The 27987-nt window shown below is 44.5% G+C and overlaps 1 protein-coding gene across 1 annotated transcript in view; it reads left to right on the forward strand.

The window, feature by feature from the left end:
* The window catches only part of RCAN1 (regulator of calcineurin 1), a 97360-nt gene that overhangs the window by 39801 nt on the left and 29572 nt on the right, over window positions 1-27987 (forward strand). The gene's annotated exons all lie outside the window — the stretch shown is intronic.

Consider the following 27987-nt stretch of genomic DNA (forward strand, 5'->3'; position numbering starts at 1 on the left):
TTATTGACAAGATAGACAAGGAGTCAAGTTAAGATACAGAATAATGTTATAGTAACAGAGGGGAGAGGTTGACTCAAGTTTCGTGGCCTTGATAATCTTATAAAGTAGAAGTTGAGGTCCTCTACTTAGACTGAAGACTGGAGGGTATGAAAAGGGATGAAACATCTGTTGGAGCGACAGATGGTGAATGGAAGTTTGACCCAGAAGCCCTGAAGACCCATCTGACATACACAAGACGTATTTGTAGTGGGACCGGTTGGCCAGGTTTTGTAACGTCCAATATTTAGGGGCTGCGAGCAGGAGGGGGATTGAAATTTGACGGCAAGCATGGTAACAGGACATGGATGAGAGGACTCAACCAAGGCAAAATATTTCCATCAGTGATGTTAATGCGAGAAATGAGCTCAGTAATCTTGACTTTATCCAAGTCGGTGACGCAGTGTTCTCTGTGTCCTTCCCCTCTCCCTTGATCACCGTCACCATGCCAAAGGGTGTCCCAGGAAGAACTGAGACCAAGAGGAAGCTGGGAGCTTTCGGTCCCCAAATTTGAGGGTCTCTGCCACAATCTTTCCATTTACATCAAGTCCGTGTCCAAACATGATCCTTGGGTCACCATCATAAAACCAGGCATTTCTGCTCGCTCACAGAATTTCCAGCTTGGATCTAGGGGTGCAGTACAGTTAAGCCAAATTCACCCACTTTCATGGACTTTAGAATGTTGAAGCTGTTTAGAGGTCCAGCTCAGTGCTCTTGAAACGGTCTCATTTGGGGTGTTGTTGTTAATGAAATACCTTTTTTTTTTTTTTTTTTTTTTGTGGTATGTGGGCCTCTCACTGTTGTGGCCTCTCCCGTTGCGGAGCACAGGCTCCGGACGCGCAGGCTCAGCGGCCATGGCTCACGGGCCCAGCCGCTCCGCGGCATGTGGGACCTTCCCGGACCGGGGCACGAACCCGTGTCCCCTGCATCAGCAGGCGGACTCTCAACCACTGCACCACCAGGGAAGCCCTGAAATACCTTTTTTTAATGAACTCTTCCATGGAACCCAACCCATAGAGTGAAGTGCAGCTGCCCCCTTGTGGAGCAGGGGTCTGCCCTGCATCATCACCACAGACCCACAGGATTTCCCCTTACTTTTTTTTTTTTTTTTTTTTGCGGTACGCGGGCCCCTCACTGTTGTGGCCTCTCCTGTTGCGGAGCACAGGTTCCGGACACGCAAGCTCAGCGGCCATGGCTCACGGGCCCAGCCGCTCCGCGGCCTGTGGGATCTTCCCGGACCGGGGCTCAAACCTGCATCTCCTGCATTCGCAGGCAGATTCTTAACCACTGCGCCACCAGGGAAGCCCCTCCCCTTACTTTATAATCGATGAAACTGAGCCCAAGAGAGGGCAGGAGAGGTCAGAACTGCACCCAGGCCCCCGGTGTTTTGTTCTCTTGTGCTGTCTCCCTGCCACCGAGAAGCATCGGGTTCTGGACCCGAAAGAGCTGTGGATAAATCCAGACCTTTGACATTCTAGCCTCGTCGGGATGAAAGGGGATATCTCAGGAGAGTTTTAATCCTAGGCTTTTTTACCTTGGCCTCTTATGAAATCCCTCGGTCATAGGGGAGTTAACTGCTCGTGTTCTGGTCCCACAGATGTGTATGTGCCCTTCAGATAAACTGTAAGTTCATTATGAAGATTTTCCAGCCTACTGTCCTTGGCGCTGCTGGGTACCATGTTTCCTTCATGACAAATAGGGCTCTTCTTGCAATATGGTGATCGTTCTCTGCTTTTTCCTGGTCACCAATTATGTTAGTGATCATTAAATTAGGAATGGTCTTTGATAGGCATGCAAGTAAAAGCAGTTTGTTGTAATTTACCAAATTAAATAAAGTGTCTTAATAATTAATTGTAAAGCCATTTTAAAATTGTATCTGTATCCTCTGTATAGTTTTAATTTTAAATGAATTGATTGGCATTATTAGGGAAATGTGATTTCATTAATTAAAAGTGCATTTGTGTTTTGGCATAATACTTATTTTTAAGAGGTAGGTGTTAGCTTAATTTTTAAGTAGTGATTTTTTTTTCAGGAGAATTTTGTCAGAAAATCAAACTATGTTTTGGCATATTTAAACATGTTCCAGTCATTTAGAAAGCAACTTCCCTCTGAGAACTCTTCAAAATCATGATTAGTTTTTGTGGGTCTTTGTTAAAGTTTGCAACGTGCTTGAGTCTGTGATTGGGGAAAGGGTTTCTGAAAATATATATATTTTTATACAAAATCATGTAAATCTCTAAAAACGAGCGTTTTCTTGTGCTGTACTGAAAGTAATTTGTAGGTCTTCTTTTCAAATTGTGTTTGGAGCAAGTTCACTAAGTACCTGAGAAAATTAGATGGGGGTTATGCTCACATGCTATTTTGGGCTTATAATAGTGTTACTAGGTTGACAATGTACTTCATGTACCAAAATTTTGGTTTCAAGTTTTCAAAAAAAAATAAAAAAGAAAGAAAAGAAACCAGATCCGCCATCATCAAAGGACAGAGATGTATCATCAGAAAGATGTGCTATAGATAATACAGAAAATGTCTTATAGATGATATAGGCAATATGGAACGTGACTTCCAAAAGACTTTTGAGCCATGAAGCACGAAGTACTTGGACCACATGCTTTATATATTTCAGTGGTGGAGTGCTAATTCAAGACTCCAGCCAGGCTGCTCTATAGCCTAAACCCTTATTGTTACCAAGCCCAAGCTCACTCTGCTCGCCTCACGACAGGCCGGTAAATCGGAGACAGAGGTGTTGAGGCAGGGAGTACGAGTGTATTCGGAAAGCCAGCCGGCAGACTGAGAAGATGGCAGACTAACGCCTCCAAAAAACATCTTCTTGGGGTTTGGGTGCCAGTTTCTTTTATAGCACAGAGAGAGAGAGGAGATGAGGAAGTAAAGTAAAAAGGCCGTAAGATTTGTAAATGTCCCCTGGGGATTTGTTAATTTCTTCTTTCTTGCAGCCATCCACATGTGGACAGGGTCAGGATGTTTCCCTGAACAAAGGCACTTCGGTGTAACATTCAGGCAGAGGGGCAGGGTTCCTGAGGCAGGCCATTGTGTATAGACAGTATCCTATTAGTGTATAGACAAGTATCCTTTTAGTGAACAAAAGCAATGGGAAGCAAAGGTTAAAGTAAAAGAAACAGATGCAACATGTAGTCAGATCTGGCTCTTCCCTGTTACCTTCTTGCCTAAGAAATTGTCATTTGCATCCTGTTCTTGGGATTTTCTTCCATATTCACGAGGCCCCTTACACCACTGGTACTTAAATGAATGGAAGTTAAATGCAGAAGCAAATCAGCTCATTTTCTGGGGAACTCGAGGCAAAAAAGCTTGCTCGGGCTTCCCTGGTGGCGCAGTGGTTGAGAGTCCGCCTGCTGATGCAGGGGACACGGGTTCGTGCCCCGGTCCTGGAAGATCCCACATGCCGCGGAGCAGCTGGGTTCGTGAGCCGTGGCCACTGAGCCTGCACGTCTGGAGCCTGTGCTCCGCAACGGGAGAGGCCACAATGGTGAGAGGCCCACGTACTGCAAAAACAAAAACAAAAAACAAAAAAACAAACAAAAAAAAGCTTGCTTGATTTCCTTACCTCCCTCCCCCACCTCTCTTTCCTCCTTTCTTCTTTCCTCTTTCTTGTTTCTTTTTTCGGTTATTATTCATTTACTTGATTTGTTCTTTTTTATTTTCTCCAGGGCATATTTTACCTATACCAATTTTTTTTTTTTTAAACTCTTCAGTTTTAGAGAGGAAAAGGCCTTTTTCATTGTCTGGGATCTTCTAGATTGATGGGTTTTCTTTACAATCTCTACAGGCAGCGTACTTACTGAAGACTCAGTTCATACGAGGGCCTCGGGTTCTCATGCGGGGCCTGGCGGCTGTAGTCACAGGCTCTCCCCTTCCCTGTCCCCTGTCCCTCAGCTTCAGTCTGTGGTTACACAATGAAACAATGGGAACAATGGGAAACAATGGGAGCGCCCCCGCCTTCCCCACTGCTGCCTCCGGCCTCCTCCAAGGCCTCTCCCCTCCCTGAGATAACTTGCCCTGAGCCCAGTGATCTTTGGCTTCAGAAAGGAATTAACTGATGAACTCAGACAAGGCCTTAACCTCTTTGAGATTGCTTCCTCTTTTGTAAATGGAAATAACACATATCAAGATGAGAAATTTTAAAAGATAATGTATATGAGCACCTACGCACAGTTGCTGGCACGTAGGATGTGCTTAAATTGTTAGTTGCTTTCCCTTCCTTTTCCCTCTTTTTCTCTCCAGCTATCCCTCCACTTCCACCCCCTCACTTGTTCCATCCTGGAAGCTCTGCCTTGGGACATCACCCCCAACCCAAGCAGTGCCTGGAGGGCGCACACAGCAGGAAATGCTCCACTTCTCAGGGTGGAGGGAACGAGAGGCACCTGCCTTCTGTCTGAAGCTCTGGAAGTTCTTTCCCACCAGATCATATTCAGGTTGGGTTTCTAGTCTAAGATATGCTAACGTGCAAAGAATCACCACAAAATAAAGGTAGCATTCGTTTTTTAGTATTTGTATTAAATTATTTTAAAATGACTGAAGGGAAATGGGCTCTTTTTTGAGTTTCAGTCTTTCAGGATTTATGGCAATTCCTATACAGCAATTCTCCCAACTTCAAAAAAGAAGTTATTTATTTGTTTACTTGTCTGCGCCAGGTTTTAGTTGCAGCGTGCGGGATCTAGTTCCCCGACCAGGGATCGAACCCGGGCCCCCTGCACTGGGAGCACGGAGTTTTAACACTGGATCACCATGGAAGTCCCCTCAAATAAGTTTTATTTCAAAAAATTCTCTTGTGAACCTGCCATTTGGGACTTGGGAGGCATTTTCCCATGTGCCCCTGGAAACGCAGGTCCAAACATGTCTATTCCGTGGGTTCCACCTCAGCAGTCCATGAGCACAGCAACTTAGAGAAGCAAAGCTCCCTTCTGCTTAGAGCCTCTCACCCTTAAGCAGTCAGCATGGGATTCCTCCCACTGATGTAAGGAGACCCATCTAAGGAGCCCCACGTACTGTAGACGTCAAGGAACTAAGGTGGCACCAGCACACCTTCGATCCCTGGCATCGCTGCCATTCCCCACCAGCAAATGCACATTTTAGACTCAGTTGCAACTTCACATCCTTGTGAAGATGGAAAACAGAATTCTCAAAGTTAATCGAAAAGTTAAAACATCCTCTACTCAAGGTCAAGCTCTTAACAGCCGATCTGATTATGTTAAAAAGGTCTTTCGATGGATTTGGTGAGGGAGGAATTGCATCAGATATAGAGTGCCTTTATTTGCCCTTTCTCCTGCCTAATGGGAGCACAGAAAAGTGTCTACCTTTCAAGACTTTGGAATTCTGACTTTGGGGGTGGAGGGCGATGAGGCGTTAGCGAAGCGTCAGCAGCCAGCGGAAGTGCTGAAGTAGGAGTCAGCTTGCAGTGTGCATATCAAACTTCCGTTAATAGGACCATGGTGTGCTTTCAACGCTGGAGCTCAGGTCCTGAGTGGAAGGCTCACGTCCCCGTGGACGCTGCTTTAAGTGCATTGCCACACAGATCTGTCAACACCTCCCCCGTTCTCAGGGCTAAGACGCTTTTAGGCAGAACCACCCAAATGCACAAGAGACATTGGACAGTATCTATTTCACCCTGATTATCTTCTGTCCACGAAGCAGACAGAACTCTGGAATATAAATGGCAAGAGAGGGACATGCTTCCTCCCCCCTTTTTCCTGTTATGTTACTATTTCATTACACCAGCAACAGCAAGGAGTAGGAAATTCCAATGAAGGCTGTACTTGCTAGAGATGTCTTTGTTGTAGGTTTAAACCTCACAAAGATTTCCCTAAACATTTTCCCTGTCAGTAACTGGGCTGAGGTTTTCAGTTTCAGAGTTGATTTGAGATTAGTCTGAATGGCTGGTTACCTTTATCTAACAGAGGGATACTCTTAGAGCTTGTGTTCTCAATCTTTTAAGTATTCAGGGTTTTCTTTTACTTGAAAACATGTGGTTTGTGGCTACACCACCTCAAATTGTAGAAACACGCAGAATCGTAATGGGGTTTGGGGGCGGCCTGGGGTGGGAGGAAGGCAAAGCGATACCATCTATCAGATTTGTAGTTTAAAGCCTTCAGGTAAAGAACGCTGAAGTGAGAGTGCTTGGCGTGATTCTGACCTCTCCTTGGCCCCCTCTCCAGGTAAGGATGAGGCTCACTGGCCCTGTGCGTCCCCTCCGGGTCGGAGGCGCTCTGACCCCATCCTGCTCCACCCGGGGAGCAGTGATTGGTCCAGACCTGCATGCGTGCGCTCATGCGCATGCGCAACCGGGATGCGCACGTGTGCAGGTGTCCATGTGCGCCTTGCGCACCTGTGTCCGTGTGTGCCTTGCGCACATGTGTCCGTGTGCGCCTTGTGCACATGTGACCGTGTGCGCCTTGTGCACATGTGTGCGCGCATTGGGAAGGGAGAAAGGAAAAGGATCAGGGAAGAAGAGGCAAGGAGAGTTTGGTTCCTTGTAACTGAGAAGCTAGAGGACAAAGGAACTGTGTACTTTTAGGGGTGGGGTTGGGAGGGAACCTGGCAGTGCTTGTCTTGTAATCAAGAGCTCAGTAGACCCTGGCAATGGGCACCGGCCCAGGACCCAGTGCTTCCCCACAGTAGACCTCCTGTGTCCACACCTGCATGGCCCCAAGGAGACATGTCACTCAGACCCTGCACCCCTCCATTAACGCCACATTCAGGGTACAGGACCCTGCAGTTCCCTCCCCAAATGACCCAAAGCCACTTCCAAGGTCTGTATGGACCTCTTCCCCAGACCTGAGCCCTCACCATCCCAACCACCATGTAAATGGTGCAGCAGCCTAGATTTGGGGGCAGGGGCTAAGAGGCGCTGCTAGCGGCCAGTTGGAGCAGGCAGCCCTGTGTGGACCAGGCCAGCTTCTGAGAGCCCCCAGGTGTGCAGTGTGTTTCAATCAGCATTTCTCAAACTGTCTGCGAGGATGACCTGCTTTGTTCCAATTTCCAGTCTCTTGCCAACTGATAAATACAATAAAATAAAAATAAATTACTAGAAGAAAGAAGTGGAACAGGAAGACGTACAAAACCCAAGCCTTAATGTTTTATTATTAGATGCAACAGACACGCAATTTTTCTGATAAACTGCTTTGAAAGTTTCTAAACACTCCCAGTTTCTGTTCTGACCTCATTGCAGACTGGCCACTGTCCACAGACCACACTCAGGTAGCATTACCCTAAATGACAGTAGGGGTCAAAGCTTGGACTTACTTAAAATTATAAATATGTGTATGTATCATTGCAAGGTTTTCATAAAGTTTCTAGAAAAAGGAAAATCAATAAACATCATTTTCAATTTGCATTACTTTAAAATTTATGTTTAAATCTTTTCCAGTGAACAAACACACATGTTACATAGTTATGATCCTTAACTGGGTGTTTATTCTGCTATTTTATTTTGAAATATTTATTTAATTATTTAGGCTGCACAGGGTCTTAGATGCAGCGTGCGGGACCTAGCTCCCTGACCAGGGATCGAACCCGGGCCCCTTGCATTGGGAGTTTGGAGTCTTAACCACTGGACCACCAGGGAGGTCCCTATTCTGCTTTTGTTCACTGGCCCTTTTCTCAGGTGTGCATCCCCAGCGCCACTGCCTGGGTCCCAGCCCTCCTCACCTCCCGCCTGGTCACTGCTCCAACCTCCACACTGTTCTCCCCTCTCCCCTCTGTTCTGCGTTCAAGTCAAGCTCTACAAGGTGCCCAGAGCGGTCTTCCCAAGTCACAAACCCCGTCTTGTTCCTTCCAGTGGGCTCACAGTTCTCATAGTACAGCGCCTACAGCCTTCTAAGGTCTGACCTGGACCCTACTTGCCTCTCTGACTTCATTTCTTATTTCCCATGCCACCAGCCTTCCCACCACACCACGTGTGCTCAGCCACGCTGAGTTCCTTGCGGTCCTGGAAGGTCCCTGCCTTTTCACACTTCCCGGGCTGTGGCCCTAATAAACCAGCGCTCTGCACCCAGCGCTCAGTGAATGCTAGCGGTTAGTTCTTGCAGATAACAAGCTTCCCGTTTTGCTACATTTCCCCAGATATTTTTCTATCATAAACAGCACTGACGTAAGCATCTTTAGACTATTTGTCTTTTTTTTTTGATATAGGAATTAATTCTCCCAAATGGAATCATAGAGTCCAAGATTATGGACCTTATAAACATGGTTGCACATTGCCGACTTGTTTTCCAGAAAGGCTGAGCCACTTTCCAGTGTCAACGGCAATAAATCATGAATTTCAACTCAGAAATATGGTGCCAATATTGGCTGCAAGATAAGTTTCACACTAGAGTGTACAGTGAGTTCTTAGGTTTGTAACAGCTAATGTCAAACGAATTGGCTCTCTGCTTTGGATGTTAGTCCTGCAAAGGCAAGGGCCTGTCTTCCAACATTCTTTTTCCCTGAAAACAGTGGACACCTAATCAACACATGATGGCGACGGTGGTGATGACACCCAGCCTGACGCTGAGGTGAGTAGAAGTTAAGATAAAAGGTTTGTTGAAGGAAGGTGTCCCTCCTGATGTGCCCCGCAAAGGTGGAGCTAAAGAGTAACAAGGATAGCCAGGCATGCTGGTGGCGGAAGGTTGACCTGGATGCGCCATCAACAGCATCTTTGATTATTTGGGGTAAGGATATCTAATTAACACATGTGCTTGTTTTAATAGGACCAGCACGGTGAGCACTTTACATGTTTCCTGTTGAATCCCCTCCACAACTGTAGGAGCTAATACCCGGGTGTTCTTATCCCTTTTTACTGATGAGAAACTAAAGCCCATAGAGGTGAGATAACTTGCCCGAAGGGGTGGGTACACAGTGCACAGAGTGAAGCTGGGGTTCAATCCTGGGCGGCCCAGAGCCCTGACACCACCCTGTGACAGCACCGTGCTGAACTTCTGCATTTGCCTCACTTATAGTTCTCTTTTCGTGGTGGTTGGTATAGAAAAGTCACAAGTTCAATACAAGTAACTTTTTTTCTGAACCATTTGAAAGTAGTTGCCAAGCGTGCCCACCACCCCTGAATACAGTAGCACATCCCCTAAAACAAGGACACGCTGCCGAATAATCACAATACAGCTATCGGGATCAGGACATAAGCACTGATACGTTACGGCCGTGTAATCCTGAGACTTCGTTCAAAGTTCTCCATTTGTCCCAATGGCACCCTTTGGAGTAAAAGGATCCCTTTGAGGCTCACGAGTGGCGAGTGGCTGTCTGACCCCTTGAGTGTCCTTCCGTTTAGAACAGCTCCTCCGTCTTTCCGGAACTCTCAGGACCCGGACACTTTTGAAGGGTACGAGACCTGTCATTTCATAGAATGGCCATCAGTCTGAGTTTTGAGGATGTTCCCTCGTGATTAGATTCAGTTCTCGTATCTTTGGCGTTTTTTTTTTTTTTTTTTTAAGTACAGTTCAGCAGTGTTAAGTATATTGACGTTGCTGTCCCAGACACTTCAGGTATAAGAAGGCAGTGGGAGGATGCCGGCCCCTTGGCCCCGCCTTCCCTCCCTCCTGTTCTCCCACTGGTGTAATCCCTCTGCCCTTTGCGGGGCCTCCCCAGGGCGTTGCCACGTGCCTTTCTTCCTGTGCCCCCTGTGTGTCTGCCCCCCGCCCCCGCCCAGAAAATACGGCTTCCTGGGAGCGCCTGGCTTGTAGTAGGTATTCAACCAGTGATGACCAAATATTCAGAATATTTGGGGATCATTATGGAATATAGAGTAATTTGATTTTTCAGGAGCATGAGAATATGTTCCCAAACTGATGGCTGCAGATGAAATCAGGGCTCCAGGAAGTCTTTATTGATTTACAGCCGAAACGTGACCTTCGGAGATTACCCCTGAGGGAAATAGAGCAAGATGATTATTTTATGTGCCCTCATAATGGAATTCACAGAGCACTCGGTCAGATTTTCTTGAAGCGCTTGTTCTGCCTGAAATCACAGAAAATATGAGGCCGATTTGGGAGTGGCCCGCTTTAGTTAATGCAGTCACATTTAAGAGAATGTAATGGAGTGTAGCACTAGTGCACTGGCGTCACGCACGACGTGGAATTTTCTGGGTAGTTCCCTGAATTGGAAAAGATAGGATCTTGAGCCTTTGAAGGAGCCAAATCCCGAATCCTATGCGCCTGTGGAAAATTCGGTGGGCCAGGAGCCAGCCCAGGGCACATCAGCTATTTGAACAGCAGGACCATTGTGGTGCCCTGACATGGGACAATATTGACGGAACAGTTCTGAGTTAAAATTCAGGTTTTATTGCTGTTGACACCGTGTATGAATTCCTTTTTGGCTTCTTTTCATAAACAGATGACTCAGGTAACTAACTTTTATGTAATCTAATCCAGAAAGAGGGAAACATTTTCCAGAGAGAGCTCGTCCTTGCAGTTCTGCTGTCAACTATTCAAACAAGCCAAGTAGAACTAACAACAATATTTTTAACTCTTGGAGGAAAAGAAAAGTATTCAGATGTATTTTTGTTTACATAGAGAGCATCAGAATGGTATTTAAAGTAAAGAGGATATGCAGGCAGGTCGCTATTTTCTTTTCCTTCTTTTTTTTAGTTTTTTGTTGTTGTTGTTGATTTTTTTTTTGGCCGGGTGGCATGAGGGATCTCAGTTCCCTCACCAGGGATCGAACCCTCACCCCACGCCCCGCAGTGGAAGCGCAGTCTTTTTTTTTTTGTTTTTGTTAATGATTCCAATTTTATTTTATTTTATTTTTTTAACATCTTTATTGGGGTATAATTGCTTTACAATGGTGTGTTAGTTTCTGCTTTATAACAAAGTGACTCAGTTATACATATACATATGTTCCCATATCTCTTCCCTCTTGCATCTTCCTCCCTCCCACCTTCCCTATCCCACCCCTCCAGGCGGTCACAAAGCACCGAGCTGATCTCCCTGTGCCATGCGGCTGCTTCCCACTAGCTATCTACCTTACATTTTGTAGTGTATATATGTCCATGCCTCTCTCTCGCTTTGTCACAGCTCACCCTTCCCCCTCCCCATATCCTCAAGTCTGTTCTCCAGTAGGTCTGTGTCTTTATTCCTGTCTTACCCCTAGGTTCTTCATGACATTTTTTTTCCTTAAATTCCATATATATGTGTTAGCATACGGTATTTGTCTTTATCTTTCTGACTTACTTCACTCTGTATGACAGACTCTATGACAGACTCTAGATCTATCCACCTCATTACAAATAGCTCAATTTCATTTCTTTTTATGGCTGAGTAATATTCCATTGTATATATGTGCCACATCATCTTTATCCATTCATCCGATGATGGGCACTTAGGTTGTTTCCATCTCCGGGCTATTGTAAATAGAGCTGCAATGAACATTGTGGTACATGACTCTTTTGAATTATGGTTTTCTCAGGGTATATGCCCAGTAGTGGGATTGCTGGGAAGCGCAGAGTCTTAACCATTGGACTGCCAGGGCACTCCCTAGATCACTATTTTCAACATCAAACATCGTCCAACCATGGCTTACGGGTATACTTCGGGGAGTTTTTTTGTACTAAAAATAAAAGTTTTAAAGTAACCACTTAACAAAAAGTTTTTTGGTGCATAGAAAGTGGCGTAGATTGGGAACTTTTATCTTGTGTTTACACGGATCATGATTTCAGTATTCTCAGAGAGTCTTTGCTGGATATTACTCTTTTTTTGTTTCTTTATTTCGCCATTAATTATCCATATATATATATATATATAGACACACACACACACATATATATAAACACACACATAGACATATATATATGTTCTTTTTTAGATTCTTTTCCATTATAGTTTACTACAAGATACTGAGTATAGTTTCCTGTGCTATACAGTAGGTCCTTGTTGGTTATCTTTTAATTTTTATTTTATACTGGAGTATAGTTGCTTAACAATGTTGTGTTAGTTTCAGGTGTACAGCAAAGTGATTCAGTTATACATATACATGTATCCATTCTTTTTCAAATTCTTTTTCCATTTAGGTTATTACAGAGTATTGAGTAGAGTTCCCTGTGCTGTACAGTAGGTCCTTGTTGGTTATCTGTTTTATATATAGTAGTGTGTATATTTTAATCACAAACTCCTAATTTATCCCACCCCTCCCTTTCCCCTTTGGTAACCATAAGTTTGTATTCTATGTCTGTGAGTCAATTTCTGTTTTGTAAATAAGTTCATTTGTATCATTTTTTAAGATTCCATGTATAAGTGATATCATATGTTATTTGTCTTTGTCTGACTTACCTCACTTAGTATGATAATCTCTAGGTCCATCTTTGTTCCTGCAAACGGCATTATTTCATTCTTTTTTATGGCCGAGTAATATTCCATTGTATATATGTACCACATCTTCTTTATCCATTCCTCTGTGGATGGACATTTAGGTTGTTTCCATATCCTGGCTATTGTAAATAGTGCTGCTATGAACGTTGGGGTGCATTTATCTCTTCGAATTAGAGTTTTCTCCAGATATATGCCCAGGAGTGGGATTGCTGGATCATATGGTAACTCTATTTTTAGTTGTTTTAAGGAACCTCTGTGCTGTTCTCCATAGTGGCTGCACCAATTTACATTCCCACCAGCAGTGTAGGAGGGTTCCCTTTTCTCCACACACTCTCCAGGATTTATTATTTGTAGACTTTTTGATGATGGCCATTCTGACCAGTATGAGGTGATACCTCATTGTAGTTTTGATTTGCATTTCTCCACAGAGGAGTTCTAAACTAGGCTTCTCGCAGAAACTTCCAGCCCCTTCCAGTGTGGGTGCTTCCTTCCTAAGCCCCTTCATGGGTTGCTTGCATGTGTGCCAGCATGTGCCTTTGATCAGCCCACACCTTCAGACTAAAGCATGCTTGTCAGAGTCATAAATCACACACCTCTGTTAATAGTTTAGGCAGATTTGGGGTTTGTGCTAGAGTGCTCAAGAGTGCCTAGAACCTTACTTCTTGGATTAAAAGATTAATTGGGGGAAAAAAATTTGTACTGGTCGGTTAACCCTATCTCAGTTCAGAGCCTAAGACGTGAATGAGCTCACAAGTCAGTGTTCCCTTTAAAGTCATGTTTACTGACTCACCACAGAAATCTGAGGGCATGTGTGTATACCTCAACTATGCCTTTTTTGGTACTGTCTTAAGGATTTACAAGAAGGTGTTTTTGGGTACAGCCATTCTGGGTAATAAACAGTCAGAAGGCATGAACATGCATGTAGATGTTGCCAGTAGGAGCTACATGACCTTGGGCAAGTGATCTGAGCTCACCGAGCCTCACTTCTCAAAGGTAAGGACGAGAATGCCTTCCCTATATCCTCCAGAGAATTTCCAGAAACTCAAATGAGTTAGTACATGTGAAAGGACTTGTAAACTGCAAAGTGTATGTTGAATGTAACTTAAAAATATTATTATTCAGAGCCTGCATAATAAACTGGAAAATGGGAGGTACGTTCTCAGGAGATCGTCAGTACCTTCTATGGGACCCGGTTCTGGGTATTTTGACTGACTCAATCCATGGAACAAGGGGATATTTGAGAGCACAGCGTCTAAAGCGTTATTAGGCTGATTAGACCGTTGCCAGCAGGACGTTTGTTCACCTTACAAACAAGTTCTTTATCTTCTCCCTTGGCTATGAAAGTTATAGAAACGCCTACATAATAGGAGTCTTCATGGAGCTTATTAACTTGAACTTGTCTGAACTCATCATTCACAAGCGGACCAGCCACTGTCCAGAACAAACAGGGTTAGATAAGAGTTCTTACAGAAAGCATCCTGGGCTGTGACTCAAACACAGATTATATTAAGCTTCCTGACACTACTTAATTTTTCAGGCAAGTTTTCTTTCTCTTTTTTCCCCCCTTATCCTGACCTTGTATGAATTTTCCAACGATTCCTGGAATAAGTAGGCTACATTTATCTATCTTTGCATTCTCACAATTTCCAGTGATTCTAACAGAAATTTCATGCAGCTAGGATGACAGTAATTTATGGTTTTTTTAAAAAAATTATTATGATTACTCGGAAGCTTATTTTTAGTATTCAGGTGAAATGGGTTTATAGTACTCCATTAGCATAGATATTAATACATGAGTGTTAATATCTCTGCCTTGCTTTCCCACAATTTGTTCCATTATATAAGCTGAATTATGTTATAGGTGATTATGATCTTTCCTGTCCCTGCTGTCATCCTTTTGGATCTCCTTTACCATTGATTTTGCAACAGATGAGACAGATCCAGGGAGGTGAAATGTTCAGCCCAGCACAGCACAACTTGTTTTTGCCAAAGCTGGGGCTAAAGACCAAAACTGACTCCTGGACCAGTGTCCTAAGATGCCATAGCTTCTTGGGAAACCAGTGTAAAACCTCTGCTCTTCAAAATCCTTAGATAGCCAGGTTTTCTGTAGAAAAAGGATATAATGTTCTGATCATTAGAAGTTTAATGTTCAACTATTTGGGGATCAGTGTCTAAAATGGACAGTCCAACCCTGCCTTAATCTTAAATAGGGCTGAAAGGATTTTTTCTTGAGAATTTCCTTTCTTGGTAATCCTTGATAATGCCTTTCCTAGGTGATTCCACCTCATCAATCACCCCGAGCCTCGATCACTGTGTCTTGCTGTACGTGGAGGTGGTGTGGTGTATAAGGTAAGGAACAGGGCCTGAGCCTGAGGCCCGCTTTCTTACAGAAGGTCGCTGGCCTCGCAAACCTTTTCATCTTTGTCTTTCTCTAGCGTGTTCCTTTGTCCGCCTGTCAGTGCAGGATGCCCGCGTGGGGTAGCATCTTCTCTGGAGTGGCCAAATGTCTCGTGAAGTGTCAGCAGCATTAAGAGAATTAAGCTTTTTCCATTAGTAGTTCATGGGACCACAGGCGTCTCCTCGACGGCTTGATCTTGTCAACATAGTTGGCCACCAGGTATGATGGATCATTCTTCACCATTTTAAGAATTTGTGTTCGGCCGGGTACAGTTTCATTGTCACTTTGCTTCAGATTCTCATTCCAAGTCAAGCATCCAAGAGAATTCGGCATGACCTGTAGCCTAATTCAGTTAGCCTAATTCGCGGACAGTTCCTCGGCTGTGAAAAAGCAATAGCGCCTCTCTCACAGAGAAGTTTAAGGAGGAAGAGAGAGAACAGATGCCGAGTACCCGCCCCCGAACCTGGTAGTTGCCAATTTGAGAGCTACTGCTTCCCCTCCTCTTCATCGTTACCATTGTTGGCTGCCGAGGCTATTAACGTCATCTTCTCCTGTGAAAAATGGACACCACCTTTCTCATCTTCTAAGTGGGTTCAATGTGAAAGTTGTTGTAATGTTTCTTCTTTTAAAAAATTATCTGGAAATTTAAAAACCCGCCACCTGATATGTGCTAATATGCATCTGAATATGTCACTCAGTTCAGCGTCTTCCCCAGGCTTGGAACAAAGTAGATCGTGATGGTTAACACTACATGCTGGGCTTTCCAACTGTTGGATTGGGTTTTATTTCCGGCCCTCCTCTTGAGTCTTTCTCTGACTTGGACGATCATGTGATCTGCATCAGTCTTTTCATAGATGAAATAGAAACAGACAGTTGCCACCTCCACACCTCACTGGATTGTCGTGGGAGTTATGAGTTAGTGCCTCTGCAATGGGTGGCTGGAGTGAGCCATGCGGGCATGAGGTGTCCCCGTGGCGTATCCGGTCGAGTGGACGTTACCCTTACCCATGGCTCCAGTGTGGTCGTCACAGCTTTAAAGTACCATAAAGCATCCAGTGTTTCATCAACCGTGTAGTTAGAGCACCCTTCTCAGCATGGTCCTTAGACCTTAGTCATGTGACTGACCTGACCCGGGTCTGTTACACAGTAAGAAACAAAAACTTCGATACTACTGGGTCCTCATCTGAAAGGTGGACTGAGATGTTTCTTTGTACATGTTTTCCAGCATCTTGAAAGTTGTTCTAAATATTTTCCCTGTTGTCTGTAGGACAATACTTGCAAAAAAATAAGCCATGTCCAAGAGAGTTAATGTTGTATACCTTGTGTCAGGGTATGACGTTTTTCATCAGAGACCTCGCTCTCTTGAAAAATTGCTAAAACTTAAAAATTACGTACTTTCAGCTTTTGTGAATTATACATTTTATTAGGAAAGCCATCTTATACCATGTCTGTTTAACATTAGTACAGGTAGTGCTGACCTTATCTTAAATCCCCTATCAATTCTTCACTACTTTTTAAAAATAACTTTGTTTACGGAGGTTTTCAAACACTTACAAAAGTAGAATGAATAGTCTAATGAACTCAACATGGACTCAACTCATCACCCAGTCTCAGCATTGATCACCACATGGAATTTCCCCTTCCCATCCTCACACCATGGGGTAATTTTAACCATACCCCCCAGACATCATATCATTTCAGAGGTATGCATCTCTAACAGATAAGGACTCTTTTCTTTTAAAAAAGAGATAAAAGTACTTTCTAAATATCAAATACCGATTCCGTGTTCCAATTTCCCAAATTGACTCATGAATCTGTTTTTGTCCTTAGCATGTTTGGGTCAGAGTTCAGATAAGATGCACTGATTGCACTTGGTTGATATATCTCTTCTGTCTGTTAATGTCTGGGTTCCCCATCCATAGTCATTTGTATTTGAAGACTGGGTCATTTGTCTGGTAGAAAGTCCCTTTTTAGACATTTCCTGGCATTTGCACCCTGTTAGCACATTCCTTTATCCCTCTATTTATTGTAAACTCGTAGGTCTGGGAAAGTGGTCAAATCAGTGTTTTGCTAGTTTTGTTTTTGTTTACGTGAGATGTCCTGTTACTGCCGTCCATCGAGAGGTGCATAATGTCTGGTTGTCTCCCCTTTTGTGTGTCAGATCAGTCCATCTCCGAGTTGAACTGTGGTCAATCTGATCCAGCTGACAAAATTCCCTGTCTGCTTTTCACCTGATGGTTTTAGTTGCCATTCTTGACCCTGGCCTCCGGAATCATCATTTCATTAGGGGTTCAGCACCCAACGCGTAACTCATTTTGAAAGATTTTCCAAAAATGTTCCTTAGTGGATATTAGAAATGCTGAGTGATTCTGATAAGATAATGATTGCATGATTCAAAAATGCTTTCACATTTTTATATTAAAACACATACTTTTCAGGATGTTAACTAGAAAAATAAAAATAATTCTAAGTCTCAAAGATAGAAGATGAGTATGAGAAATAATTAGTAAAGAGTTGGCTTGTTTACTCTTTTCCCAGAAACTCTGACTAAAGAGTCGAAATGTGCATTGCTTCTAAGGGATTTTGTTTTTTTAGAGAACAAAAGTAATTTTAAAGCATTTCTCTTCCTTAAAACACGGGCAAATCAAGGCAATTTAGAGTACTCAATGTTAAAAGAATAAAAAATAAAATAAAGTTTTCCATGCTCCTTTTGGTAATAATGTAAAAAATTTGGGGATTAAATAGTGAAATGTTCTTTTAAATAAAGCATGATGATGATCCCATCTTATAAAACAGAAGGGTCTATACGGCTTCTAATCCCTTTTGCATCCTCGTCATACTTCATCCCGACTTCAGACTCCTTTGTGGTCTGAAAGTATTTTTTTCGGGGGGTGGTGGTTTGCGGTATGCGGGCCTCTCACTGTTGTGGCCTCTCCCGTTGCGGAGCACAGGCTCCGGACGCGCAGGCTCAGCGGCCATGGCTCACGGGCCCAGCCGCTCCGCGGCATGTGGGATCTTCCCAGACCGGGGCATGAACCCATGTCCCCTGCATCCGCAGGCGGACTCTCAACCACTGCGCCACCAGGGAAGCCCTGAAAATATTTTTGCTTTATAGCCTATTTGTTTCATTAAAAGTAGATCTGATTCTGAATTGAGTTCAGTAATTTTGATCGCGAGCCCAGTACTGTGTTATAGCCTCATCTACTGGAGTGTGTGATGTCCTTGTGAAACCCAGAAACATGGGTCCATCTGATGAATTTATGACAAAAGTTTATTTGGGACTTAGAGTTAAGATTTTTAAATTGTACCTAGGTTTCTGGATTTTATATATCATTCCACGTTTTGTGTGGAATAACCTTCATCAGAATCATTTCAGGAAATGAGAAAAGTAGGATATGGTTATGAGTCAGCCTTGGAAAACTACAGCATGGAATGAATTAGTCAGAAGAAGGGTTTCAGTGGCCAACATGAGCTGTGCGCTCTCAGGAAGTGGTGTGACTTTCCATGATTTTATGTACTGCAAATCATGTGGCATAACGCTCCAGACACCTGGAGTCTTTTTTTTTTTTTTTCAATCATAAGTTTTGAGATAAAATTGAAAAGTACCATGGAGTGAAAGCACAGCCCTTTCAGTACTTGTGGATGCCTGCTGTCAACTCGAATGCATTTCCACTCCACTCCCACTCCATGGGGGATACGGACATTCACCCGAAAGCCCATTGAGGCTGCTAGGTCAAGTCGGAAAAGCAGCTCATCTTGACAGAGGTGCTGCTGCAAAGGGGTGGCATCTGTCCTTTTGTTTCTAATACCTTTTTTCATACTCCTGGTGTTGCTGCTTATAAGGCAATGTCATTTACAGTCTGCAAGAGAGTTGCTTCTCCCTGTGTTGTGCTGTGTTTTATTTATTTATTTATTTATTTATTATTTTATTTGCGGTACGCGGGGACCTCTCACTGTTGTGGCCTCTCCCGTTGCGGAGCACAGGCTCCGGACGCACAGGCTCAGCGGCCATGGCTCACGGGTCCAGCCGCTCTGCGGCATGTGGGATCTTCCCGGACCGGGGCACGAACCCACGTCCCCTGCATCGGCAGGCGAACTCTCAACCACTGCGCCACCAGGGAAGCCCATGTGTTTTAGAAGGGTGCTCTGAAGTTGAGAAGGAGGCAGTGTGATCTGGCCTTCTATCATCCTGTTAAAGAGAAAAGAGAACCTTGGGGAAATGGAGTGGATTAAAAGTTTGGATCATATAAGTTTCATAAAGCTACATTGCTAGAGGAAAATGTTGAAAATATAATCAACCACTAAAACTAAACATGGAGGGAAATAAGTTTGTTGTTTTATTGGCAATAGAAGTCAGTTAAAGATAATCAAGTAATCAAGCCACCTCTTCCCTGTCCGTTAGACTTGATAGGTACACATAGCATTCACTAATTACAGCTTGAGAGATAGATGTATATAGAGATATATACATATAGATATAGAGAGAGATAGAGATATATGTGTAGAAATATAGCATGTATATTTTAACCAGCATATCTAATGGAACAATTCAATGAAGAATGAAGCCTGCATGTGAATTCCCAACTTTCCATTGAACAACAGTGAAAGTCCAGTTGACTCTGATGCCCTTGGCAACCTGGTAAACATCCCTCTGGAAGAATCCTGCCAACCAGGTTTGCCTTGTTTGCCATGTGTGGCCATCTGGCAAGGTGTAGAGAATCATCTGTCCCCAAGCTAACCCAGGATGGTTTCATGTCCTTGTCACATGGTATCACTGAGCAATCAGATGGTAACAATGGGCGTGTTCTTCCTCCCCTTCCAGCCTAGACCTCACTGTATGCCACAGGTGAATGCTGGTCTCCCCTGAAATTCACACATTAAAATCCTAACCCCCAATGTGATGATATTAGGAGATGGGGCCTTTGGGAGGTGATTAGGTCAGACAGCAGAGCCCTCACGAATGGGATTAGTGCCCTTATAAAAGAGACCCCAGAGAGCTCCCTGCCCCTTCTGCCATGTGAAGACACCATGAGAAGTTAGCCCTCTATGAACCAGGAATTGGGCCCTCACCAGACACCAAACCTGCTGGCACCTTGATCTTGGACTTCCCAGCCCCCAGAACCGACAGAAATAAACACCTGTTGTTTATAAGCTGCCCAGTCTTAGTCTGTTTTAGCACCCGAACAGACTGATAGCATGTGTGGGCATCACCTGGGAATCGTGTGAAAATGCAGACTCTGCTTCAGTGGATCTCAGGTGGGGCCCGATGTTCTGCGTTTCTTACAAGTTCACAGGTGAGGCCAGGACTACTGGCTCAGGGCTGCCCTGTGAGTATCTAGACCATCCAGGCCAGAGCTGCATAAACAAACTATATCTGCAGAGTTAGCAAAAATCCCAACCCTAAAGGGTGTCACCACCTGATGCCAATACCTGCAGAGCTCTGCATGTCCACAACCTCGAGTCTCTTTACGTGACATTCATACCTCTCCCCAGCAGGATTGGGAAACACCCCAGGGTGGAGGGACCCTCATAGGCACCTGGCAGGACTCCCCTGCTGGCCTCTTCACCTAACATCTCTTACTATATACTTCATGCTCTGAGCACATGCACAGTTGTCTGCCCCGGACTCTGCCTTGTAAAGATCTGATCATTCCTTCCTTTTCTCCACTGACTGGACTGTTTCTTAGTATGAAGAAAATTTCTAGAACTGTTGGTCATCTGAGTCTTCTCATGGGACCCACGAGCCCTACTCTTAATCTTCATTCTAAGATTTTTTATCACCGCCCACTTGTCCTCAGCCTCCAATGTGCTGGGCTCAGAAGGACAAGAAAGGATTTCAACTTCAGTGGCCAATGGAGAAATGCTAGAAGTTCTGCAAGTGAAGATTTGAGAGGTTTAAGAATTCCTTAAGGCTGATTTAATGAAAGAAAGAGGAAAGAATGGTCTTCAGGGAGGATCCCAGCCTAGGCACTTCCAGCAATTGCTGTATTTCAGAACCACCCATTGTCAGAACGTGGGTTTCGGACTCGCCGAAAAATCGTTAAGCCGAAGTGTCAGCTGCTTTCTGCCGCCTCCTTTTCCCTTGACTGCTCCTATGGAAATAGGTTAAATCTTTAATTGGTTATTTTATTTTATTACCATGGAATTTTCAAATAAACCAGCAAATCAACATCATTATTTTAAGATCCTAGGAAATATGATTCAGGGCTTGTCATTATTTTTTCCAAGGAAGAAACAGTTATAGATATTTTCTGCAAGGGTAAATTTCTGTGACTTTTCCAGTTAGAAGCCAGCCAGCAACCTTTCACACAGCCCGTTTGAAAAGAAACAGTGTTCAGAATGTAGGATGCACTCTTGGCATGCATGCATCCTCGTGGGTGGCTTCCTTGGTGTAATGGGTGCCTTTGAACGCCTTTCTGCTATTTTCCTTGGGTCTTTGTTTAGTTTAAAAAAAAAAAAAAGCTCCATTCCAAATGATTGCCAAAAATGTGGCGTTTGCAAAGGCGAGTTTAATCATTGTCATAGAGTTGCCTGTCTTACATTATTAACATCAGAGAGTTCTGTGGTTTTGCATACATGAATGACTGACTTACAGCTTGGTACTGGATGGTGGCGGAATGTGAATTCCATCAGATATGTGGCAAATCTCTGCGCGCGCCACTGATTGTGTCTGGGGGTAGCTGGGTGCGCGTTCCAGTGCTGACATCTCTGTCTAATCGTTTTCTTCCAGACACTTTTCCTTGAAAACATTCAGGCAAACCGTAGATAGGAATTTGTGCTTCTGCAGAGACCTTATATGAGGATTTTTAGTAAGAGTGGTAGTTCAACATGGGCCTCGTTTATATGGTTATATACTCTTAAGTTGGAGGTCGTATTAGTTTGCTAGGCTATAGCTGCTGTAACAAAATACCACAAACCGCGTGGCTTGTCCAACAGAAATTCATTTTCTCACAGCTCTGGAGGCTGGAAGTCCAAGATCAAGGTGTCAGCAGGGTTGATTTCTTCCGAGGCCTCTCTCCTTGGCTTACTGGTGGCTGCTTTCTCACTTTGTTCTCAGGTGGTCCTTCCTCTGTCTTGTGCACCCTGGTGTCCCGCTGTGTGTCCACATTTCCTCTTCTTATAAGGACACAGTCTTATAGAGAGCCCACCCTAACAGCCTTATTTAACCTTCATCACCTCTTTGAAGGCCCCATCTCCAAATACAGTCACATTCTGAGGTTCTAGGGGGTTTAGGAATTTGGGCGGGGATGCAGTTCAGCCTATAACTAAGGTCATAGAAACCACTTTGAGATTGCAAAATTATTTCCTAGGCTTGGATTATTTTGCAGTCCTTCCATTTCTTTTCAAGAATGGTTCTGTCACCGTCTTAGCAGAGAGATGGCAGATCTGGAATTTTACTGTGGAAGTAAGAATCGCAAAAGCAACATCATTCTCTAAGTGGTATTTCCGGCCACTGGAGAGGCTTTCACTGTGGGAGAAGATGGATTTGGGAGGACATCTAGGATACTCTAAAGGTAACAGCGCGGACCCTGCCACCTGGGAGTCTTGGCTGTGCTTCTCCTGTTCTCACTTGCCAACCTCGCCAGTCAGGGGCAGTCCTGTACCTGCAGGGCATCTGGGGGCAGGCCCTCAGAAATACACCTGGATTCTGTGTTCCGTAGCTCCTGGGGTCAGATTGGGTGGCCATGTCTGCCCTGTGGGCCTCCCAGCTCCTCAAGGAACAACAGTAGAGACATATCTGGGCCCCAGCACCTGGCCTAGGCCATGCCTGGCCTGTGGTAGATATTCAACGAATGGATGAATTTCAGAAGCATGTCAGTCATCAAGGCTACTGACCTCCCGTCCCCTGTCATTTTCTCCGCCCTGTGCAGCCCCTTTAGGGGCCGCTGCTATAGATCCCACTAGTAGAGTTAACCCTCATCTTTTTGCTTTTAGGTATATTGAAAGCAAGGCGGTATTGTGCAGTGAGGGTTTAACCTGGACTGGAGGGGCACCAACACCACCTTGGCCGGGAGAGAGTATTAATTTTCCAAGTTTACCTCCATAATCGGTCCTTTTGGGGTCTTAGGCGCCCACCATTAATACTGATTTCGAGCAACCACAGCACATCACGTAGTAGCTGCATCTTCAAACTCACCTAAGCCACCAGGTGCAAAAATGCCACTGCTATGAAGAAATAAAAATAATAATTATACAGAGTTATAGGCTGTCCTAGAAAGTGCCTTCGGGCAGATTTGGCCTTTTTGAACGCAGGCTGCTGTAACCATGGCTGCTGGCCATCTGACTCTCGACTTTCCCCCCGTACCTTTGAGAGCCACCGACAGCCTGAGTCGGAAGACGCCAGGACCCAGACAGAGCAGGCATGGGCACGACGCCTTAGTCATTGGCCAAAGACACGTGGCTGCCTTTCATCATGTAGGAGGGAGACAGGAAAGAGCAGAAGCAACGGAAGGCAAGTGAAGGCGAGCTTCAGACACGACTATTTGGTCGTATCCCGGCATCCGGCAAACGAAATCTCACGGTCCCTCTCCTGGTTGTTGACCACAAGACGGTTTGTTGGCAGCGCAAGTCAGCAACATCATGGAACCTACACAAAATAAGAAACCAGCATACAGAATAAGCGCAGAGAGGAAAAGCGTGCCTTTCTTTGTAATTGCTTTGTACCGTGATAGTCTTACAATATCAACTGGGAAGAAAGTTTTCTTTAGGTGGCACCAAAACAGAATTTGACATTCTTCTGCCAGCCCGTTTTGCACTAGACATGAGTAGATTTACTGAGAGATGTAGACATTCATAAGAGCCTTTTAAATGATCACGAATAATGTTTTTCAGTTAAAGCATTATTTCTCGTGATGTTAAGCAAAATATCAGTTTTATCACAACATAAAGACAAAGATATAAAAAATACCGTAATGGTGGGCTTCCCTGGTGACGCAGTGGTTAAGGATCCACCTGCCAATGCAGGGGACACGGGTTCGATCTCTGGTCCGGAAGATCCCACGTGCCGCAGAGCAACTAAGCCCGTGCGCCACAACTACTGAGCCCACGTGCCTGCCTAGAGCCCGTGCTCCACAAGAGAAGCTACGACGATGAGAAGCCTGTGCACCTCAGTGAAGAGTAGCCCCCGCTTGCCGCAACTAGAGAAAGACCGCGCACAGCAACGAAGACCCAACACAGCCAAAAATTTAAAAAAAAACAAATAAGTTTAAAAAAAAATACCGTAATGATATTTAAATTATATCTCCATAAAGCTATTTAAAAAGTTCTATGCTCGGGCTTCCCTGGTGGCGCAGTGGTTGAGAGTCCGCCTGCCGATGCAGGGGACACAGGTTCGTGCCCCCGTCTGGGAGGATCCACGTGCCGCGGAGCGGCTGGGCCCGTGAGCCATGGCCGCTGAGCCTGCGCGTCCGGAGCCTGTGCTCCGCAACGGGAGAGGCCACAACAGTGAGAGGCCCACGTACCGAAGTACTATGCTCAACTCGCTGATATAGAGAACAAACGAGTGGTTACCAGTGGGGAGAGAGAAGGGGGGAGGGGCAAGATAGGGGTAGGGGATTAAAAGGTACAAACTATTAGTATAAAATAAGCTATAAGGATATACTGTAAAACACAGGGAATACAACCAATATTTTATAATAACTATAAATGAAGTATAACCTTTAAAATTGTGAATCACTATATATACACCTGTAACTTATATAATATTGTATAGCAATTACACTTCAATTTTTTTAAAAAAAGTTCTATGCTCATATATTTCACACATTTCAATATTGCAGAGAATTTAAATCCTGAGCAGGTACTGACTTAACCTTTTCGATCACTTTTACCCTTTTGAAACCTGCACTTTCGCAAGTTTAAATCTGAAAACTCAGCTTTCCCAGTTTAAGAGGTCATTAAAGAGCTTTTGCAGAAATCAGAGAGATGTCATTTCATTAAGAAAACTGATTCGACTGTTGTGTGTTAATTTCAGAAATCTGAATCACCCAGCACATATCTAACCATGCAAAACAAATTTCATATATAGCTTTGAAATCAAACAGCACCCTGTAATTAAAACACATTGAATGTCTTAATTCAGTGTTTCTCACAAAGTGATAAAGTGCAGTTCTTAAGAACATGAGCTTAGAATCCATAGACTTTGGTTCACAGTCCTGTTCCAAAGCTAAGTGATAGTGAGTCTTTTTAGTTCGGGCTGCCGTAACGAAATTCCATAGTCTGGGTGGCTTGAACAATAGACGTGTATTTCTCACAGTTCTGGACTCTGGTAAGTCTGGGATCAGGCACACGCACGACACAGGTTCTGGTGAGAACTCTCTTCACCTTGCTGGTGAGGCTGAAGATGGCTGTCTTCTTGCTGTGTCCTCATGTGGCAAAGAGAGAGTGAACTCTGGTCTTTCTCCCTCTTCTGGTGAGGATCCTAGTTTCCATCGTGCAGTCTCTACCCTCATGACCTCATCTAAACCTAATCACCTCCTGAAGGCCCCACTTCCTAGTACCATCACATTGGGAGTTTGGGCTTCAACATATGAACTTGCGGGGACCCAATTTAATCCATAGCACTGGGAGAGGTACTTAATTTCTCTCATTCTCCTGGCCCCTTCATGACAGGTTTTTACTTTTTCTGCTGGGACCATTGTTTCCAAATTTTCTATCTCCTAGAGGGTATTTGCCTACATGGCAGGGAGCAGGTGAGGAGAGAACTGTGGAGATAATAGATCACCCATGAAAGCTCTTCTCTTGGTTCCACTGGAAATACCCCAATCTCTCAGGTGTGCTGGGAGAGTCCCCATGCCTGGGCTCAGGTCCTGAGATGCCCGGGTGCTGGGGACCCTAGTCCTTCCCTGACACCACTGCCCCTTGGTTCTGGGGGTGGCATGGCTGCAGCCTGGTGGAAATTTTTCTGTGACCCTTTGGGTTCCAAACAAAACACCGCCACCAAAATCCACTGTCTTGCTTACTACGTAAGCCTTTCCAAAGCAAGGATCCCAATATAGAGGTTGTGGGAAATGTTCGTTCATGCAGGTATGTCCCTGTTATCCAGAAAGTCATTTTTAACAAGTCATGCACTTATGACTAATCATTTCTCCACCTTTTAAATTTTCCAGATAGGATACAGTAATGGGAGAAGCTACTTATACCCTTCCTGTTTCCCCTTTTAGTGGGAAAAACACACTGTTTCCATATCTAAAATGGAATTGAACATTTCTTGTAAAATATACATCTCAGGGAAAAACCCATTGCTATTTTGAACATGCTTCCTCCTATTCTTCGGTTCCTGGTGCGGTAAATGCCTTCTGACTTCTACTTTCTGAGCTGGAGAGTTACAATAACTTAGTATTTGAGAACACTGTGTTTACCTTCAAACTACAAAGACAGTTTTAAGCTACGGCGATTTTTCTTTCATGTTCATAGGTGTAGCACCTTCTTTGTATCTGCTTCGAAAATAAATAGTAGTTACACACCTGTTGACGATATAATAGCAGCATTATTGGGATTTTTCAAATAATTTAATGCTCAATTATCCCAGTAAATGATTTTAAGTTAAAGCCTGCTTAGTTTGAAACAAAGAAAATGTTTTTTACATTTAAAACAAAACCTAAGGGAAAGGAAGAAACTGTGAACAAGGAATCGAGTCAGTATTTTTATGTCATTTCCTCTTAGAGCCAAAATGTAGTAAGTTCTCAGCCTGTTGGCAAATGTTTGGAGCGGGACGTTGTTATTAGGCAGAGTTTTGGGGTTGTTTTAATGGAAAAAGTGAACTTTGGCCTGATGTGATTTCTAGGCATTTTCTGAGTCACCAAAATGTTCGTTATCCGTTTTATTTCTGTAAATCACTTTCTTTTACCATCCTTCTAATGATCAAAGAGCATGTCATATCTCTGAGGGATTTCCTCTTATTCAAGATGCACTGAAATCTCCCAACATTTTTCCATGTGTTCAGCTGAGCAGCTGAGACTCGGACAGTATCTCCTTTGGACCCAGTTGAAATGACATGTCTCAAAGGAGCTCTATATTAAAAGAGGTCATTCCTTCCTGTTGAACAAGACGTTAAGTGAATGTGTTTGGCGCGCTGGGGCTGTTCTTAGGACGTTAGAATAAACCTGCTTGATTTTAGATCCCAGAGTTCTAAAATCCTCCTCCCAGGGACGTTTGCAGATCCGTGGGTGACGCTGGGGTTGCAGCAGCGACGGGGAGAGCTGCTGGCATCTGGGAGGGGGTCACTGAAACAGTCTAGAATGCAAAGGACAGGACCCCACAGGAAAATCTGTTTTGTCTAAAACGTCGTGAGTGTAAGCGTTGAGAAACGCTGAGACAAGCCATAGGCTCACAGACTCTTAGGACATAAAGGATCTTCCCATTCATTCATCTCCCCCGTTCTTCACAGGGACAGGCTGAGCGAACTCATCTCTTTTCTCAATTTTCTTTCACCCGTGTCCCACATTGCAGCAGCTTTCATCAGAAACCACAAGGAGCCCAAAATACACTTCCTCATTTCCAAAATGACCTTCTTAGTCATGGCTCAGATCAGCTTTCAGTGGGGATCCACTGTATGTCACTGGTACAAACTTTTGTTGGAAAATGTCAAGTCGGGGTTCAGATTGTCCTCCGGCCGGGTCTTGGAAGGGTGAGTGGCACGTGCTGACCAGCCCACACTTCCCATTGTGTGATGCTGTAGTCTCCCAACCAGAGCGAGAAGAAAACTTGAAGTGACATGACATGGAAACAAGGTCAGGGTAGAGGGGGGCTGCTCTTGTGAGTCTGCTTTGCTCTCGCCTCCTGGTTTAGCTCATATCCCACTGAGAAGTCGCCGGGGTTGCTGACCCAGACGGCCAGTAAGCCCACCCCCAATTGCAGGCACAGAGCACTGGAAAGGTGGTCCCAGTGGCTCTCACACGGCTGACAGCGCTGGAGAAGAAGCTTCGTCCACATATCAAATGCCTCCATGTATCGAACTGCCCACTGGCCTTCAGGGATGGATCTTGGAGTTCGTGTAGCACAGCCTTACGAGGCTTCCCGACCTGCACCCAGTGGTACCCTGGGCTCCCTTTCTTCCGCACGCATCACTCATACTGCTGTTTGCTAAGACTTAAAGGGTAGTTCCGAGTACCGGCCTTTTACTCTGACCTAAAGTGGGTGCTTCCCGAGAGCAAGGCGGTGTTGCTTCACCTGCTCTCTCTCGGAGACCACCTTGGCTCCTTGGACAGGGAAGATGCTCAGAAA

This window comes from Delphinapterus leucas, chromosome 4 (genome assembly GCF_059928025.1).
Source record: "Delphinapterus leucas isolate spDelLeu-1000000601 "Yukka" chromosome 4, BTC_Dleu_Yukka2, whole genome shotgun sequence".
In the NCBI taxonomy this organism is placed as follows: domain Eukaryota; kingdom Metazoa; phylum Chordata; class Mammalia; order Artiodactyla; family Monodontidae; genus Delphinapterus; species Delphinapterus leucas.